The 17,823-nt window shown below is 41.5% G+C and overlaps 1 long non-coding RNA gene across 1 annotated transcript in view; it reads right to left on the reverse strand.

The window, feature by feature from the left end:
* Positions 1–3,329: 3,329 nt before the first annotated feature.
* Positions 3,330–17,823, reverse strand: part of LOC138672685 (uncharacterized) — a 758,018-nt gene continuing 743,524 nt past the window's right edge. Inside the window, exon 10 of the long non-coding RNA XR_011319764.1 lies at positions 3,330–4,360. This is a non-coding gene — a long non-coding RNA (uncharacterized lncRNA). The remainder of the gene's footprint in view (positions 4,361–17,823) is intronic.

Below are 17,823 nucleotides of genomic sequence, written 5' to 3' on the forward strand. Positions count from 1 at the left end.
CCTATCACATCATTTGTTAATAATCGAGGTGTTTTAGAATCCACACATTTATCTGTTCACCCCATCTTGCCTCAAGTGTAAATCCTGATAAATATGGCTTCCATGGCAGACACCGGCATGTGTTATTGGATGATAAGGAGCGGTGCCAGAGGAAAATTGAGGGAGCCAAATCTCATAGGATTCTGTGTGTATAAAATATTATATATTTATATATGTATATATATATATATATATATATATATATATATATATGAATAAAGGATCCGATTCCTTACTTTCAGTATTTTGGATGTGCCGCCTAAATACACACAGGTGTGGCTCCCTCAATTTTTCTCCGCCATTTTTCATATAAATATATATAAAGAAAAATGGCAGAGGAAAATTGAGGAAGCCACACCTTATATGTTTCCGTGTGTATCTATCTATCTATCTATCTATCTATCTATCTGAGATTTGGACTATATGGCTATATAATGAGTTATGATAATATAGGATAGCATACCATTTTAGTAATGTAGTATCGTAAGCCCCGTCTGTGTGTCACTATTAGTTTGTTCATTGTATTTTCGTATTGTGTTATGTATGTAACCCCTTCTCACATACAGCACCATAGAATCAATGGTGCTATAAAAACAAACAATAATATTATTATTATTATTTTTATTTATTATTATAGCGCCATTTATTCCATGGCGCTTTACATGTGAGGAGGGGTATACATAATAAAACAGGTACAATAATCTGGTACAGGAGGAGAGAGGACCCTGCCCGCGAGGGCTCACAATCTACAAGGGATATGACATAATTTGTCATATTTTACGTTTTTTTGTTTCTGCTTTTATTATCTGTCTTTTGCATTTTAGATCTTATATATATATATATACCGTATATATATATATATATATATATTTTTTTTTTTTAAGTATTAATGTATACATATACACACAGAATCATACAAAGTTCGTCTCCCTCAATTTTTCTCCACCATTTTCCTTTTTGGACTATATAATATGTCATGTTAATATAGGGTAGCATGTTGTTTTAGTGTTAGACAGATAGTTGACTATTTTTTTATGTTTTTTTTTCCTTTGTTTTTGTTTTTATTTCCCATGCCTTTTGCATTTTACACAACTTGACGGATTTTGTGGCAGAGTCATGTTCAAGTGATCCTTATGCCTCACTATAATAAATCTGCATCAATTAGTAGTGACATATTTACCATGCTAACTTTCTGCCGAGCAATCCCAGAGAAAAAAAAAAAAAAAAAGATGCAGCAAATCAGAAGATGGAAAGTTTACAGGGTAAGTGATTTCACAGTAATTATTATGATAACACTGCTGACAGCTGCTCTAAAGAAGGATTTCTAGCATATCCTGGTATATCTCAACTTACACTTTTTTCTCTCTCTGATATCTGCTGATCAATAGAAAATCATCAGTAAATTAGTTAAAAAAACAACTAAAAAATGGAGGTGGCATTATAACGAAAATGCAAGTTAAAAGAGGAAAAAAAACCTTCTGTATAATCTGGTGTCGGAGTAACGATTTAAGATTAGATCCAGTAAAAATGAAAAGAAAATAATGCTGCAGTTTTCCAAATTGCAGACATTTATGAATATTTTAACAATAATTTCAAAAATCAATTTTTTTAATTGTTTTTCTTTTATGTTATATAAAATGTCCTAGATAACGATTAATTTGCAATTCGGTTAAATTTCATTTGTCCTCCATCACAATAATTACAATCGCATAAATCGTTCAACCTTAACTGGCAAGACCTAACTCTACGAGCAGCCTTGGCAGGAAAAGGTTAAAAATCCCTATTTGATCAACGCTATATCGAGCTGTAAATGGAGGGCTTTTTCCAATTAGGGAACCAAATTTAGATAAAAAAAAAAAAATATGAAATTGGATAGATCGGTATCGAATGTAAAAGCTGTCAAAATAAAGGATTTAGATGAGATAACATTCTGCCTTGACTGAAGACGATCAACAACGCAAGGGGTTAACTGGTCGTAGATGTTGATAGCGACGATTTTGGGGGCTTTTTAAAAAAAAAAAATTTAAAAATGTACAAATAAGCTGGTGTCAAAACCTAGGTGATCCTTCATTTCCAGCACATTGACCAAGCTCACATCAGCAGCAGACAGCAGTTAATATATGCGTCTGGCTCAGTCTGGTCTACCCGCCAGGAATTCATCGAATTGTTAACAACCCTCCTTTTTTGTATGCACCGCACATAATTCCCTTTCTCTCCCTCCCCCCCCCAACCCTCCCTCCCTATTCCGACATTCTCCAGCTGAAGATTTTTTTTTTTCTTGTAGCGGTGGTACAGTATGATATTATTACCCACTATCGCATAAAAATATGATCGGATCTAGAAGAAAAAACAAAAACAGTCAGAGGGGGGACGCCTAATTATACATGTAACCCCCACCACCACCGCCTGCTTACCCTTAAATAACTTGATGGAGAATTCAAACATATCCTTTTTGGATCTTTTTTTTTTTTGCTATTTTATACTGCTTTTTCTCATTGTCATTTTTTTGTTTTTTTTAGAAAAAGTTAAGATGTCAATATTTTCAATTATCCAAATAAGAGAAAACTATGTGTAACCTTTAAGAAAAAAAAAAAAATCTATAATATATCATTAGCATGGCTTTATATGAGCGGATCTTCTGCAGCTCATTAAGGGAACAGATTCAAGATAGGCATGGGCTAGATGACTGAATGGCAATGCTTCAATTATAGCTATCTATGGAATAATAAGCTGTTAAATTAGGTTATTAATAAATCTATAACTATAAGAAGATGGAAACAATATATTTTAACGTCATATGGCCATTTCTTTACCGCAGTCAATATACATAAAGAAAGCGTATACGGTATAAATTATACATATATATAAATATATACATATATGTATATATATATATGTATATATATACACACATATAAAAAAATACGTATATATAAATATATATATCACAATCTTGTAGATTGTGAGCCCTCGCGGGCAGGGTCCTCTCTCCTCCTGTACTTGTAGTGTTCAAGATTATTGTACCTGTTTTTATTATGTATACCCCTCCTCACATGCAAAGTGCCATGGAATAAATGGTGCTATAATAATAAATAATAATAATAATATTTTATATATATATATATATATATATATATATACACATACAGTAAGTATATGTATAGATCTATTTAACATATATATACACATACATACATATATAGATAGGTAGATAGATAAAGATATTATGTACACCTTATATTATATACACCCTATATTTGCATTTAAATAAAACCACCACACGGTGCCAATAAAATGTGTTGACTTTAATGACATTTTTAGAATATCATGACACAGAGACAAGAAAACACAACGATATTGCTTGGAATTGTTAAAAGTAGAAAATGAGAAAAAAACAAGACATTTGTAAACCAGCTATATCATATTTTATTAATTTAAACAAAAAAACATATTATTTAATACACATCTACTGCCATTTCCAACCCCCCCCCCCAAAAAAAACAAAAAAAAAAAAAACAAATCTGAAACACAGGAACAGATACAAGGACACGATTTATTCCCTCCATATCAGAGATACGCATCAATATCACAGTCCAGAGCTGCTGATTCCCCTCCGCCTAGGTCCCAAGAGCCAAACTTGTGATCAATGCTGAAAAATCCTCACAAGTTAGGGTCTCAGGGACTAGGAAAAGTCCAAAATCACTCCGCTGCTCTCGTCTCGTAAAGGTTTTTATTCGCTTTCGACTGGAAAAATGGCAACGATAGATCAGTGTGAATAATATATAAAAACACAAACACAGTGAAGCATTAATCCCAGAGCCTAGAGGAGACAGTAAGAAGAATGAAATCCTCAAAATGTGACGAGTCAGTGTGGGAGATGCTGCAACCTACATCCATATCCTGTTGCTATCTGGGCCCTGGGATATGGGGTTCTTTAAGGACGATTCCACACATATTTTTTAATCTTATTTGAGAAGAATACTCTCTTTTGCAGGAGATCGGGAGCTGTGCACACACAAGCTTAAGCAGCGCAGCTGATACAGACAAGGAACAACGAAAAGGAGCTGAGAACACTTTCCTATCACCAGGGGGCTTTAGCCGGCTAGGGGTATAGACCATAATCCCGGCATATTCATTTCCTAAGAAAGCCTTGTGCCACAGGAGTATTATTTCCAATTAAGGTGCATTCCCTTTGTCATTTCCTCCCGAAAATACATTTTTCAATCAATGGCCCAGAGAGGTCTTGTCGACTGTAACAAACCAAAATAGCGTAGGATCCGGCGAATGGAGAAATCCGCGTCCTTCCGAAAAACTTCTCGTTCTGCATAAAATATAAACATAAAGGAATGAGAAAAAAAATAAGAAACAAAGCGTTAGTATAGTATAAGGAAATAACAGAATCTGTCCTGTAGGCTTAGAAGGTGCCAGTCAGTATGAAAAAAAAAATCAGCTATTTTTTTGTCGTTTTAGTGTTTCGTTAGCAAAAAAAAGAAAAGATGTAGTAAAATCCGGCAAGCGAGCCTATTCCGAACGTTATCGGAAAATGATTTTACATGCAATATTTGAACACAGACTACAGACGAACAATTAAAATGAGGAATCTGTGCCCTCCGCAGATATGGCATTAACATAATTGCATCCCCCCGTCGCCTAGACCCATCCTCCTTGGAGACTACATCTGATGCTCCCAAATATTGAAATCAGTGAGATTTGGATTCGCTCTCAGACATACCTTTTGCTTGTCACAGACTGGCTTTCACCTTCCATAGGCACGCGCAGACACACAGACAGACACACACACTTGCAGACACGCTCAGACACACACATTAAAAAAAAAAAAAGCAAATGCCGGATGCTGCTGACTCAGAACAGTTGTGTTTGGAGGGGGTGCAGTAGGCTGGTATTTTCTGCACTCCACATTAACAATAACTCTCTCTAGTATCCTCCCTCTCCAGAACCTGCAGAAATGCAGTATTTGCATGACGCTGACACTCAGCCCTTGCAGGTCAGACGTCGGTGGGGGTTGGGGAGCGCAGGCTGGGGACACACACCCACATATGAAGCAAGAATCAAGCCTCCCTTAAGAATTCCCCTCTTATCTTCCAGCATTACCTTCCTCCCCACTTCCGTTTCTCCGTTTATTTGATATCTTTTTGGATTAGATTGAAAAAAAAAAAAAAACATGGTGTCAAGTAAGGCGAACACACGGTGTCAAGTAAGGCACCGTCCCCCCCTCTCGATTGCCTGCAGTGCCCTCCTTCCCTCCCTAAATCGATAAGTAAGATCTCCAGAAGCGGTGGTGAAAACAGGCTGTGACATCGAGACTTTCATCTTCAGTCCTCTCGGTGCCTGAAGAATAGCAAGTGATCCAGCCACGCACGTGACGTGCGGAGACAGAATGCCAGCAATTCTTTTACAGTCTTAAGAGTTTTTTTTTTCTCGACGCCTTTGTAGGTCCTCTCCCTCCTCGCCGCACAAATGCTTGCGGTAACAATACTTTTCTAGAATCCACAGCCCGGACAATGCCATGATCAAGTGTTTTATCCTCACCCAGTAACGAAATGCAACCAAAGCAATGAAACACATAAGAATCGTCAGATCTAACCTGCGCCCTTGTGTTATCTTCCAAGACCTGTCTCCAATTAATATCCAACAAGACCGGACTGTAAAAGTGAATGGATCTTGAGAGTGATGCGATAAACCTGATGACTTATTACTGCACCTATAAATAAATCATTGGTACCCATTTCAGGGATCGGAGTATTATTTCTGCACTTGTTCTGTGCCTTCACGCACCTTTCTTTCTAAAGTGCTGGACTTAGAGGATTTCCTCCGAGCACCGATGCTCTCGAGTACAAAGAACAATGGAGAATCACCTCCACAGTCATCCTCTGCCCCAAATGTTGTCTCATGGCACCCAAATGCCGAACTGACGTTCGGAGACAATTCCCAGCATGCACTGCCAGGCTGCAACACTTCCGTAAGTCACAAACTGGCACAATAATCAAAATATTACAAAATCACCATCCAAATAATAAATATGATAAAACAAGACATAGACATGCAACAGAGCTCAACACCTTCCATTTTAATGTCATACGTACATCAAGAGGCGATGCCAATCTAACGTCCTTTCGCCCAGTCTCATCCTTTTTTTTTATTGCAGCTCCTGCATCCTTTTAATTTCTTTGTGTGTTTTTCTCCCTCTCTGCTTTTACCCCCAAAAATGTCCCCGGTTAAATAAATGTCGTGACCTCAGAGGCGAATAAGCCAGAGAGAGAGAGAAAGAAAGGAGACACTATTTTAAAAATGGAACATGCACTCTGACATAGGCTGGAGAGTGGTAGAGGAGTGCGGACTGCCTCTAAGAGCAGCCGTCACCTGCTCTACGAATCAGAGAAAGCCGATGCAAATGTTACACACGTCTAGATTCGCTCCCAGCCCAGTCTCTCGCACTCGCTGGAGCTCATGCCAACGGTTCAATGCTGTGTGTATGTAACCTAATGATTCTAGGGATGTTCAATTCTTTGCAAAAGGGGAAAAAAAAAGAAAAATGAAATAAAAAAATTAGGACATTGATACTCGTGTGTAATATGACGGTGCTCCTCAAGAGCCGAGAGACCGAGGACAATCGAGAGGCAGGAATGGACTATATATTTAAACAAAACATAGACCACCGGAGGCAATATAATGGTAGCGTCCTTAGGGCCATGGGACTTGGCGGACCACGTTCGATCAATACTCCTCTGCAAAGAGATGCTGCAATCTATCAACTCAATTGCCTTTGCTAGCATATATTTGATCTGAGGACTTATCGAGCCATTAACCCTTCCACTAGTGCCTTTCCATTGTTAACAAGTGCAGTATAAATATATGCTTTATCCGACATATTAAAGCTATGGACTGCTATGGTTTTCGGACATAAGATATGACTACTCTGCTCTCTATGTAACTAATCAATGTGTAATTGAAACAAGACAGAATTACGCTTGTAAGAACATTGTCCAATAAAGGTCTGGGTATGAGTTGCTACATAATGCAAGTACTCAATGATGCATCCTTTTTGACTTAGGAAATTTTTATGTTTTTTTTTAATAAAATGAGAGTCTGTAGTATGGGCATAATTTTTGGTAGCTTACTGGGGTGGCAACAGTGGAGCGAGGTCACAGGAGGCAGGGTCGAGCTGCAGAAAGCTGGCGGTGGCAGGAGTGGGGTGATGCTGCAGGCCCAGAGCAGGGAGGAGGGGTTGTCCCGGCGGTGCCATGCTGCAGGCCCTGGGCTTTAATAAAATGTGGGCATCAAGGCAGAAGCGGATTCCCCTCTCTGTACATTGATTTTCCGATGATGGGCTTCAGGAAAATGGCCGCCGCAGGCGGCACATGCGCAGATTTAGATTTCGTCTCAATGATGAGCCAAGACATAAATCTGCACATGCGCCTCCTCAGCGACCATTTTCTTGAAGCCCACAGCCGGGAAATCCATGTATAGAGTGGGGACTTTGCTCCTGTCTCACTGTTAGAATGGCGGACGAGACGTGGAACAAGAATGGACCCTCTGGGTCATGGCACTGATGCTCCCATGGGCGAGCGGACTTGGGAGACAAACCCCTATACAGGGATCGTAAGGAGCAGGCCCAAGGGAGTCAGATACCACAACAGCTGGAACCAAGAGGGACGGCTCAGGAAGAAGGGAACACAGGACAGAACTAAAGTGTAGACAGACAAACAGATCCGAACAAGAAGGTTTGGAAGAACCAATTAAACTGAACGGGTCAGGTAATGGGCCAGAAGCATGCATGGACTGCACACGATAATCAGGCATCGCCAGAATGGTGGAGACGCCTGATATACCCAGTGCTGCAACCTGATTGGGACGCAGGGACTGCTGGGAGGAAGCAGAAAGGGTTAAAACGAGAGGGAAGCATGTGCCCGTGACCTATATGGAGCAGAAACAGGCCGGGAGAATGAATGAGGAAGAGCACCACACTGAGGCCCCCTAGTGGTAGAACGAGAGGATGGGGAATCAGCGTGGCATCTTGAGCGAGGAGAAGAAGGCAGGACTGGAAGCCCGGGAACAGCGGCGGCAGTGACCGCAGCAGAGGAATCAGCGGCAAGACGAACAGAGTGGCAGGGAGGAAGCAGAGCAGCGGACCCAGAAGCGGAACCTGTGGCAGGCACGACCGCATTGGAAGAGGAGCGCTGCCCGGAACGGTACGTAGACACAGCAGAAGGAGCAGCAGTCATAGCACTTACTGATGATATTTTATTTAAGCCCAGGGCCTGCAGCCTTGCACTGCCTTCCTGCAGCAGCAACACTGTCTCCTGTGACCCCAGTCCACAGCTGCCACTCCCCTGGTAAGCTACATTTGGATTATAAGATGCGACCCGATTTCTTCACAAAGATATCACTGTGCCACATCCGCCGGCTCCAGCTGCTGCTACACCACCCCCTTTCCTCGCCAGTGTTCTGGACAATTGACTCGTGTATAAGCTGAGGGGGGTGTTTTCAGCACAAAAAATGTGCTGAAAATCTTGGATTATACACTAGTATATACGGTAATTAGCTGCAATAGTCACATGCACGTAGGGTATATCATCAAGGCCGAGAATTGAACAGCAAACATCATGGACGACAAGAGCTGCCGCTCTGGATTTGTGGGTTTTGAACAACTAAGTACTGATTTTTTTATTTTATTTGATCAACTGCAGATGTCTGTAGTTTCTGTCTACACTCCCTGGCAAAAGTTATGTCGCTTATCCATGTTATGTAAATAAAAGCTAATAACCTGATGGAAAATTCATCCATTGGTTGTATAAATTATTCTTTTGAAAGCTGAAACTCTTAAAAATGTGGTTTAGGTGAAGAAAATAAATTGACATCAATGCAGAAATATTGATCTTTTAATGGACACAGAATGGTCAGATTTTGGCAAGACAAAACTTTTGTCGCCCACAGAAAGTAATGTGCTATACAAACAAATAACTTAAAATACAAATACATGTTGCATAACATTGGTGAATGAAGTTGTGGTGCTATTAGAGTCATATTTAATATTTTGTGTAACTTCCATGAGTTTGAAGGACTGCATCTATGCGGTTCAACAATGATTCATACAATTTATTAATGAAGGCATCAAGAATAGCAAAGAATGCAGTCTTACATGCCTCCCAGAGTTCAACTAGATTCTTTGGTTTTGTCTTCCAAGCTTCCTCTTTCATCCTACCCCAAACATGCTCAATGATGTTCATGTCTCGTGACTGGGCTGGCCAGTCCTTGAGCACATTGATCTTTTTTGCCTGGAGGAACTTTGTTGTAGAGATGGATGTATGAGATGGAGCACCATCCTGCTGCAGAATTTGACCCCTTTTATGATTTGGAATATAAGAGGTAGCTAATACTTCTTGATATTTTAGGCTATTGATATTGCCTTCCACCTTGCAAATGTTTCACACACCCCCATACTGAATGTAACCCCAGACCATGATCTTTCCACCACCAAATTTAACTGCTTTCTGGGTGTATTTTGGATCCATATGGGCTCCAGTAGGTCTCCTGCAGTATTTGAGGCGGCTGTGGTGTAATTCTACTGAAGATTTATCAGAGAAATCCACCTTCTGCCACTTTTCCTGCATCCATCCGTTAAGCAGGCTGCGGGACTTTGCTAATGCCACACGGTTATTTATTTGTCTTTTGTTTAGTGCTGGCTTCTGGGCACTGATTCGACCAAGGAGGTCATTTCGAGACAGAATCCTACAACCTGTTCTAGTTGACACAGTGACTCGAGGTGGCCAGGCCTGTTGAAGCTCTGCTGCAGTGGAAGAGGGGCTTGCTTTGGATTTTCTAACCAACAAACGTTCCTCCTGAGCAGTTGTCTTGCGGGGTCTGCCAGACCTGGGCTTGTCAAACACATTTCCAGTCTTTTAAAATCTTTTTTTAATTCTTTGTACTTGACACTTAGACACATTAAAGGTGCCAGCTACCTCTGCAGTGGATCTGGTCTTCAGCCTCTTGATAATCCAGGCTTTGGTCGCAGGGTGGATTTTTGGCATGTCAGAGCTCAAGTTGCAGTTTAATTGAAGGTCTGGGGTGCTGGGTTTCTTTTTATACACACACACTAATTAAACGATCATTTACTGAGCACAGGTGAGGATGTACACTAGGATTGGGTGCATTATCCTCCCACCTCTCCTCCTGCTCCCTCTTTGATCGGTTACAATCAGGCTTCCGTTCCCATCACTCAACTGAAACTGCCCTAACTAAAGTCACCAATGACCTACTAACTGCCAGGAGCAAGCAACACTACTTTGTCCTCCTTCCCCTGGACCTGTCTTCTGCCTTTGACACTGTGGACCACTCCCTTTTGCTACAAATTCTCTCATCTCTTGGCATCACAGACTTGGCCCTTTCCTGGATCTCGTCATATCTGACAGACCGAACATTCAGTGTCTCCCTCCCCCACACCACCTCCTCACTTCGCCCCTTGTCAGTCGGTGTTCCTCAAGGCTCTATTCTAGGACCCCTACTCTTTTCCATCTACACTTTTGGCTTGGGACAGCTCATAGAGTCCCATGGTATGCAGTACCATCTCTACGCTGATGACACGCAGATCTACCTATCCGGACCTGACCTCACCTCCTTACTTACCAAAATCCCGCACTGTCTGTCTGCTATTTCAGCCTTATTTTCTGCTCGCTTTCTACAACTGAACATGGACAAAACAGAATTCATCATCTTTCCCCCATCTCACTCTACCCCTCCACCAGACCTATCCATCAATGTCAATGGCTGCTCACTTTCCCCAGTCCCACACGCCCGGTGCCTCGGGGTGATCCTCGACTCTGCCCTCTCTTTCAAGCCACATATCCAAGCCCTTGCCTCCTCCTGCCGTCTCAAACTCAAAAATATTTCCCGGATCCGTGCTTTCCTTGACCGTGACACCGCAAAAACGCTAGTGCATGCCCTTATCATCTCCCGCCTCGACTACTGCAACCTCCTACTCTCTGGACTCCCCTCTAGCACTCTGGCACCGCTCCAATCCATCCTACACTCTGCTTCCCGACTAATCTACCTGTCTCCCCGCTATTCCCTAGCCTCTCCCCTATGTCAAGCCCTTCACTGGCTTCCTATCACCCAGAGACTCCAGTTCAAAACCCTCACAATGACATACAAAGCCATCCACAACCTTTCTCCTCCATACATCTGTGACATGGTCTCCCGGTACCTACCTACACGCAACCTCCGATCCTCTCAAGACCTCCTTCTCGACTCCCCTCTCATCTCTTCTTCCCACAACCGCATCCAAGACTTCTCCCGTGCTTGCCGCATACTCTGGAACTCTCTACCCCAACATATCAGACTCTCGCCTACCATAGAAACCTTCAAAAAGAACCTGAAGACTCATCTCTTCCGACAAGCCTACAGCCTGCAGTGATCCTGAAGTTACTGAACCGCCGTGCAACCTGCCCTACCCTCTCCTAGTGTTTCATCACCCATCCCCTGCAGACTGTGAGCCCTCGCGGGCAGGGTCCTCCCTCCTTATGTACCCGTGTGCCTGTTATCTGCTCATGTTTAATGTATTTGTCTATATTTGCCTCGTATTCACATGTAAAGCGCCATGGAATAAATGGCGCTATAAAAATGTATAATAATAATAATAATAATAATAATTATATGACCAGGCAACAAAACTTTTGTCTTGCCAAAATCTGACCATTCTGTGTCCATTAACTGATCTATATTTGATGAATTTAACGTCAGGTTATAAGCTTTTATTTACATAACATGGATAAGCGACATAACTTCTGTCAGGGAGTGTAGGACTAATGAAAATGTTAAATAAAAAACTGAATTGAACTAATAAAAGTTCTTTGTTGTTTAATCATAAAAGAACATATCAATCAGACATGAATTAGATGCTGTTTCCCAGCTGTTATACATCTTCTGGTGCTTTGAAAGTGAATGCATGGTTGATCGCCACTTAAAGGGGTTTTCACACTGACCAAGTTAATTTTAATCAACATTTTAATCAATAGATTTTGGAATAATAATAATAATAATAATTTCTAGAATTGGATGTGTTAAAAAAAATGTTGCTGTGCTGAGATAATCTTATAAATGTGCCCCTGCTGTGTACTGTGTAATGGCCGTGTCTGACCGTGCAGGGACGTGGCCTGATCATACCACAGCTCCTGGGCAGGGGAAGAGGCAAGAGAGAGTATACAGACATTACAGCAGGGGATCACAGCTGATTCTTTCTTTCAGGTAAAACATTGCTTATAAACAGGCAGTGAAATGCCTCACAAGAAGAATCAGCTGTGATCACTGCTGTTCTGCCTGTATACTTATTTTTGCTGCCCCCCTGCCCAGGAGCTGTGCATGATCAGACCATGTCCCTGCATGGTTAGACACAGCCATTACACAGTACAAAGCAGGGGGACATTTATAAGATTGTCTCAGCACAGGAACATTTTATTTTTAACACATCCGATTGTGGAAATTATTATTATTCCAAGATCTATTAATTAAAATAAACTTTGTGGGAAAACCTGTTTAAGGCTAGTTTCACATTTGCATTAAAAAACGCAGCATTTTTAACGCAAACGCATGTGGTGCAAAAAACGCATGTAAACTGCGTTTTTTAGACACATGCGTTTTTGCATGTGGTAAAAAAATTGCAGCGTTTTGACGCGTTTACATGTGTTTTTTACCGCATTTGCGTTTTTGAAACGCATGATGAGAAGTGTGTGACAGATGCCAATCATCAAAAACAACTAGAAAACCCACTATAAACAGAAATATCTAGGGTTAGGGTTAGGGTTAGAATCCCTAGGGATAGGATTAGGGTTAGGGTTAGGATCCCTAGTAACCCTAGGGATCCTAACCCTAACCCTAACCCTAGGGATCCTAACCCTAACCCTAGGGATCCTAACCCTAACCCTAGGGATCCTAACCCTAACCCTAACCCTAGGGATCCTAACCCTAACCCTAACCCTAGGGATCCTAACCCTAACCCTAGGGGTTAGGGTTAGGATCCCTAGGGTTAGGGTTAGGATCCCTAGGGTTACTAGGGATCCAAACCCTAGGGTTAGGGTTAGGATCCCTAGGGTTAGGGTTAGGGTTGGGGGGTGGCTAATCAGAGTGTATTCTGGTGTTTTTCTATTGAAACGTATGCATTTAAAAACGCATGCAAACGCATGTGCTTAAAAATGCATGCGTTTACATAGACAGCAATGCGTTTTTTTGCCGCAAAAAAGCGCTGCTAGAAATTACTACAGGTTGCATTTCCGCAACAAAACGCAAGCATAGAAACGACACATGCGTCGGCAAAACACGGCAAAACGCATGCAAAAAAGAATCCACATACTGTCCACTACGATCATGGAGCCATACAGCTCAATAGGTGATTTTGATCCATGGCTCAGATCAAAAACGGACATGTCTATTTTTTGTGGGCTGCAAAAAAAAACAAACCAGAGTTGTGAATAGCCACAATAATTATAAAAAATATGTGTTCTATCCATGACAAACATGGCTCAAACTTGTAAAGATGGACATCTGAATATGGCCTAAATCAAAGTGAAATACAAACACGGTCCAGAGTAATCTTTACTGAGGTCAGTAGGGGGCGCAGTCTGAAGTGGGCCCCTGTGCAAGAACAGTACATGGGGCCCTTTATGTGTCTGTGACAGGAGCTGCTTGCTGCTTTAGAGTTAGAAGTGGGCCCCTTTATCTTTTGGGCCCCTTTGCAACTGAATAGGTTGGACCAATGGTATGCCCGCCCCGGACTGACGTTACACTTGTCTCTGCTCCTTTGCTTGTAGAGGTGAGATCAGCAGGGAGAAAGTAAAGGACTGCAGAAACTGAAGTCTTCTCCTATTCTGCCCCATAATAAAATAAATGGCACGTGGAAGCAAATAAACTGGAAATGAATAAATAGGATGTTATATGAATCATTATAGGAATGTGTACAGTTGATTGTTTTCCTCACTATAAGAAGGGGTTGTCAGGTCCAAATTGATAAGTCTGCCATCACTCTGTGTGACTACGGACTTATGAGTCCCCCTAGTGCAGTCACTGTGCGCTACGAGGATTTGCAGGAGGCAGGACCAGAGGGTATGTATGTATTATACATACTCCGAGCCAGGGCTCATTCAGAGGGAGTGGCCTCGCTCCCAACACTTGTATGGAGCAAAGGCGCGCGCTCTAGTTGGCCATGCCACTGGCCGGCCACGTCACTAGCCAAGTGTATGGAGCGAGACCACACCCACTTGACGGGTTCTGGCCAGCTGTATGTGTAACTCATACCGGTACCGCCTCAATGTGTGCGCTGAGGGGACTCATAAGTCTGAGTGACAGCTGACTTATAGATTTGGACCAGACAACCCCTTTAGTTGAATTATTTTTCCATATATTTAATCAATATATGTATATCATTTCCCTGCCAAACTGTGGAAGTCGAGTTTGTACATGTACCAGTGGCACATCGTAATGTCTTGGGTCCTTTTACGCCACTTACAATGTCACTGACAGTTTAGAAAAGAACCAAGTCCTAACAATCCTCATTCATAAATCAATGCTCGGTTTGGGCATCCCCCAAGGTTTACCTCTGTACTAATGTCAAATTGCATTTACAAACACAATAAATGTTATAGTGCAGTGGGAAAATCTCACCCGGCAGTATTCAGCTCTTTGCTTTATTCTATGCCACATACAGTACAGACCAAAAGTTTGGACACACCTTCTCATTTAAAGATTTTTCTGTATTTTCATGACTTGGAAAATTGTACATTCACACTGAAGGCAACGAAACTATGAATTAACACATGTGGAATTATATACTTAACAAAAAAGTGTGAAACAACTGAAATTATGTCTTATATTCTAGGTTCTTCAAAGTAGCCACCTTTTGCTTTGATGACTGCTTTGCACACTCTTGGCATTCTCTTGATGAGCTTCAAGAGGTAGTCAGAATGGTTAAGTTACAAGCATAATATAAATATAAATTATTTATGGAAATTGACAATGATACAGAGGACATACCGTATTTTTCGGACGCACTTTTATGATCACAAGATTAGGGGGAAAATGGGGTGCATCTTATGAACCTATGCGGCGTAGATGGAGATCTCGGCACCAAGATCCCCATCTGCACATGTGCCGCCCGGCAGCCATTTTCCCGGAGTCCACCACATAGTAAACAGTGTGGGGGCTCTGGGCTTTCATAAAATGTCGGTGGAGCCCCCGCACCAATGGACATCCACAACGCCACTCTAGTCTCCTCCAGTAGCGACCCTGAAGCCTGCAACACCGAACACCAGCAGCGACCCTGGGACCCAGCTTCACCGCAGCCACCACCCCCGGTAAGCAATAAACGCCTGAATTGTAAATTGTAAGAAGCACCACCATTTCATTAAAAAAAAGTTTTTTTTCCCCATTTTTCTCCTCAAAATTTAAGGTGCATCTTATAATCTGGTGCATCTTATAAACCCCAAAATGCGGTATGTCACCAAATTAGCTGCTTTTCAGCATAAATTACTTTCACAAGGGGTTTACGCACAAGGGGGCATTCTTTGCATCTGGAGGAGAGAAGGTTTTTCCACCAACATAGAAGAGGATTCTTTACTGTTAGGGCAGTGAGAATCTGGAATTGCTTGCCTGAGGAGGTGGTGATGGCGAACTCAGTCGAGGGGTTCAAGAGAGGCCTGGATGTCTTCCTGGAGCAGAACAATATTGTATCATACAATTATTAGGTTCTGTAGAAGGACGTAGATCTGGGGATTTATTATGATGGAATATAGGCTGAACTGGATGGACAAATGTCTTTTTTCGGCCTTACTAACTATGTTACTATGTTAATAATCCATGCTACTGGTGAAACATTCTCCTCATCTAGTTTACAGAAAAGAGAATGAGTACAATGAGCAGACATCGGTTTTATTAAGAAAACGTGCAATGCTTCATTTCTCCTCTGGAGGCGCTGCAGAGGACTGGACAGAGCAGTGTAAATTGAATTGCTGATCTCTGTTAATAAAAGGCTTCTTGGTTCATTGGGATCTGACCCATAAATGCTGTAACAAGTGGGGTGTGCCCGATAATACAACTTAGCCTCACTTATAACAAAGGACTCATGGATGAAGCGGGCATAAAACCATCATGAAGTCACAACACTTACTGGGTTCCTACGGCCCCTTTACTCTCATGGTGAAGAGGTAGAATGGTTTATTGATGTCTGTACACCTGGTAGAGGTACATGATTTTTTCTAGTCTGACCGTTTCTCTGTGAATGCTTCTCATTTTTCTCCTTTTCTGGTTAGGCTGGCCACCTAATGGACTTTTCCTTCGCTTTCGGAGTTGCCAGCTAGGAACAATGCACCAATACCGAGGAAAATGTATCCATGTATACTAGCATTGGAATAGAACCCATTCACTCACCTGCTGTAGTCCAGGTGCAGCACAGCGTCTGCTCTGACCTTATAGGAGACCGGCCAGGAGCCCGCTGGGGTTATATAGTGACTGCTGCAAAGAATTGCGGGAACTTCCATGTGTTTAAAATGTACCATTTAGCAGCAATAATGGTGGATAGTTGTGGGTCTTGCTTGTGGCCACGTTAAAGGAATATGCAACAGCCTGACGCAAAAGGCTTATGCTGAGTAAAATGTGGATTTTTACTTATTTGTTATTTTCTTTTGCTGAGGAAAACGACGGGGTAAAATAAACTCCTTTGGAATATTTTTGAATCTATCAAAGACTTTCATTTTGAAAAAAAACCCATGCTTCACACTCATAAGTGCCATTACCAGTGATCAGTTCTGCATCAATCACGCATTGGTAGGCCATTGTTATTTAGGTGCATACATCCCATTTAAAATGTAACTATACTTTCAAAGTTCAAAGAACTTGTCGGCAGGATCGTGCTCAGTAACCTACCGACAGTGTCAGGTCGGCGCCGTTATACTGACTACAATGATACCTGGTGATGAAATCAGTCTTGTGGTTATTGTTTAATCATTATTTTCATTTTTGAGTTAATGATATGCTCTTGCTTGTGGGGGTTTTTATGTGGTGCTCTGTGGTGTTCATCAGATCATTGATCCCTCAGTGACCTGCCTCCTATTTTACATAATGAATATTATATTTTTTTTTTGAAAAAAATCACCTTCTGCAGGAAGGCGCATGATCTCATCTATAATGTGTATTTAATAATTTTTTTGATGGTACTCATTAGCGCATGAAAAAAATAAAAAATCTGATAGATGCTATTGCGCAGCTAGAGAAAAAAAATTGTTTCCATCTTGGATGGCTATACACATTATAGATGTGATCATGCTGCAGCTCAGGTGCCGCCGCTGCCTGACTGCAGAAGTTGATTTTTAAAAAATATATACAGTGGGGCAAAAAAGTATTTAGTCAGTCAGCAATAGTGCAAGTTCCACCACTTAAAAAGATGAGAGGTGTCTGTAATTTACATCATAGGTAGACCTCAACTATGGGAGACAAACTGAGAAAAAAAAATCCAGAAAATCACATTGTCTGTTTTTTTAACATTTTATTTGCATATTATGGTGGAAAATAAGTATTTGGTCAGAAACAAAATTTCATCTCAATACTTTGTAATATATCCTTTGTTGGCAATGACAGAGGTCAAACGTTTTCTGTAAGTCTTCACAAGGTTGCCACACACTGTTGTTGGTATGTTGGCCCATTCCTCCATGCAGATCTCCTCTAGAGCAGTGATGTTTTTGGCTTTTCGCTTGGCAACACGGACTTTCAACTCCCTCCAAAGGT

Source organism: Ranitomeya imitator, chromosome 3, assembly GCF_032444005.1.
Source record: "Ranitomeya imitator isolate aRanImi1 chromosome 3, aRanImi1.pri, whole genome shotgun sequence".
Taxonomy (NCBI): Eukaryota; Metazoa; Chordata; class Amphibia; order Anura; family Dendrobatidae; genus Ranitomeya; species Ranitomeya imitator.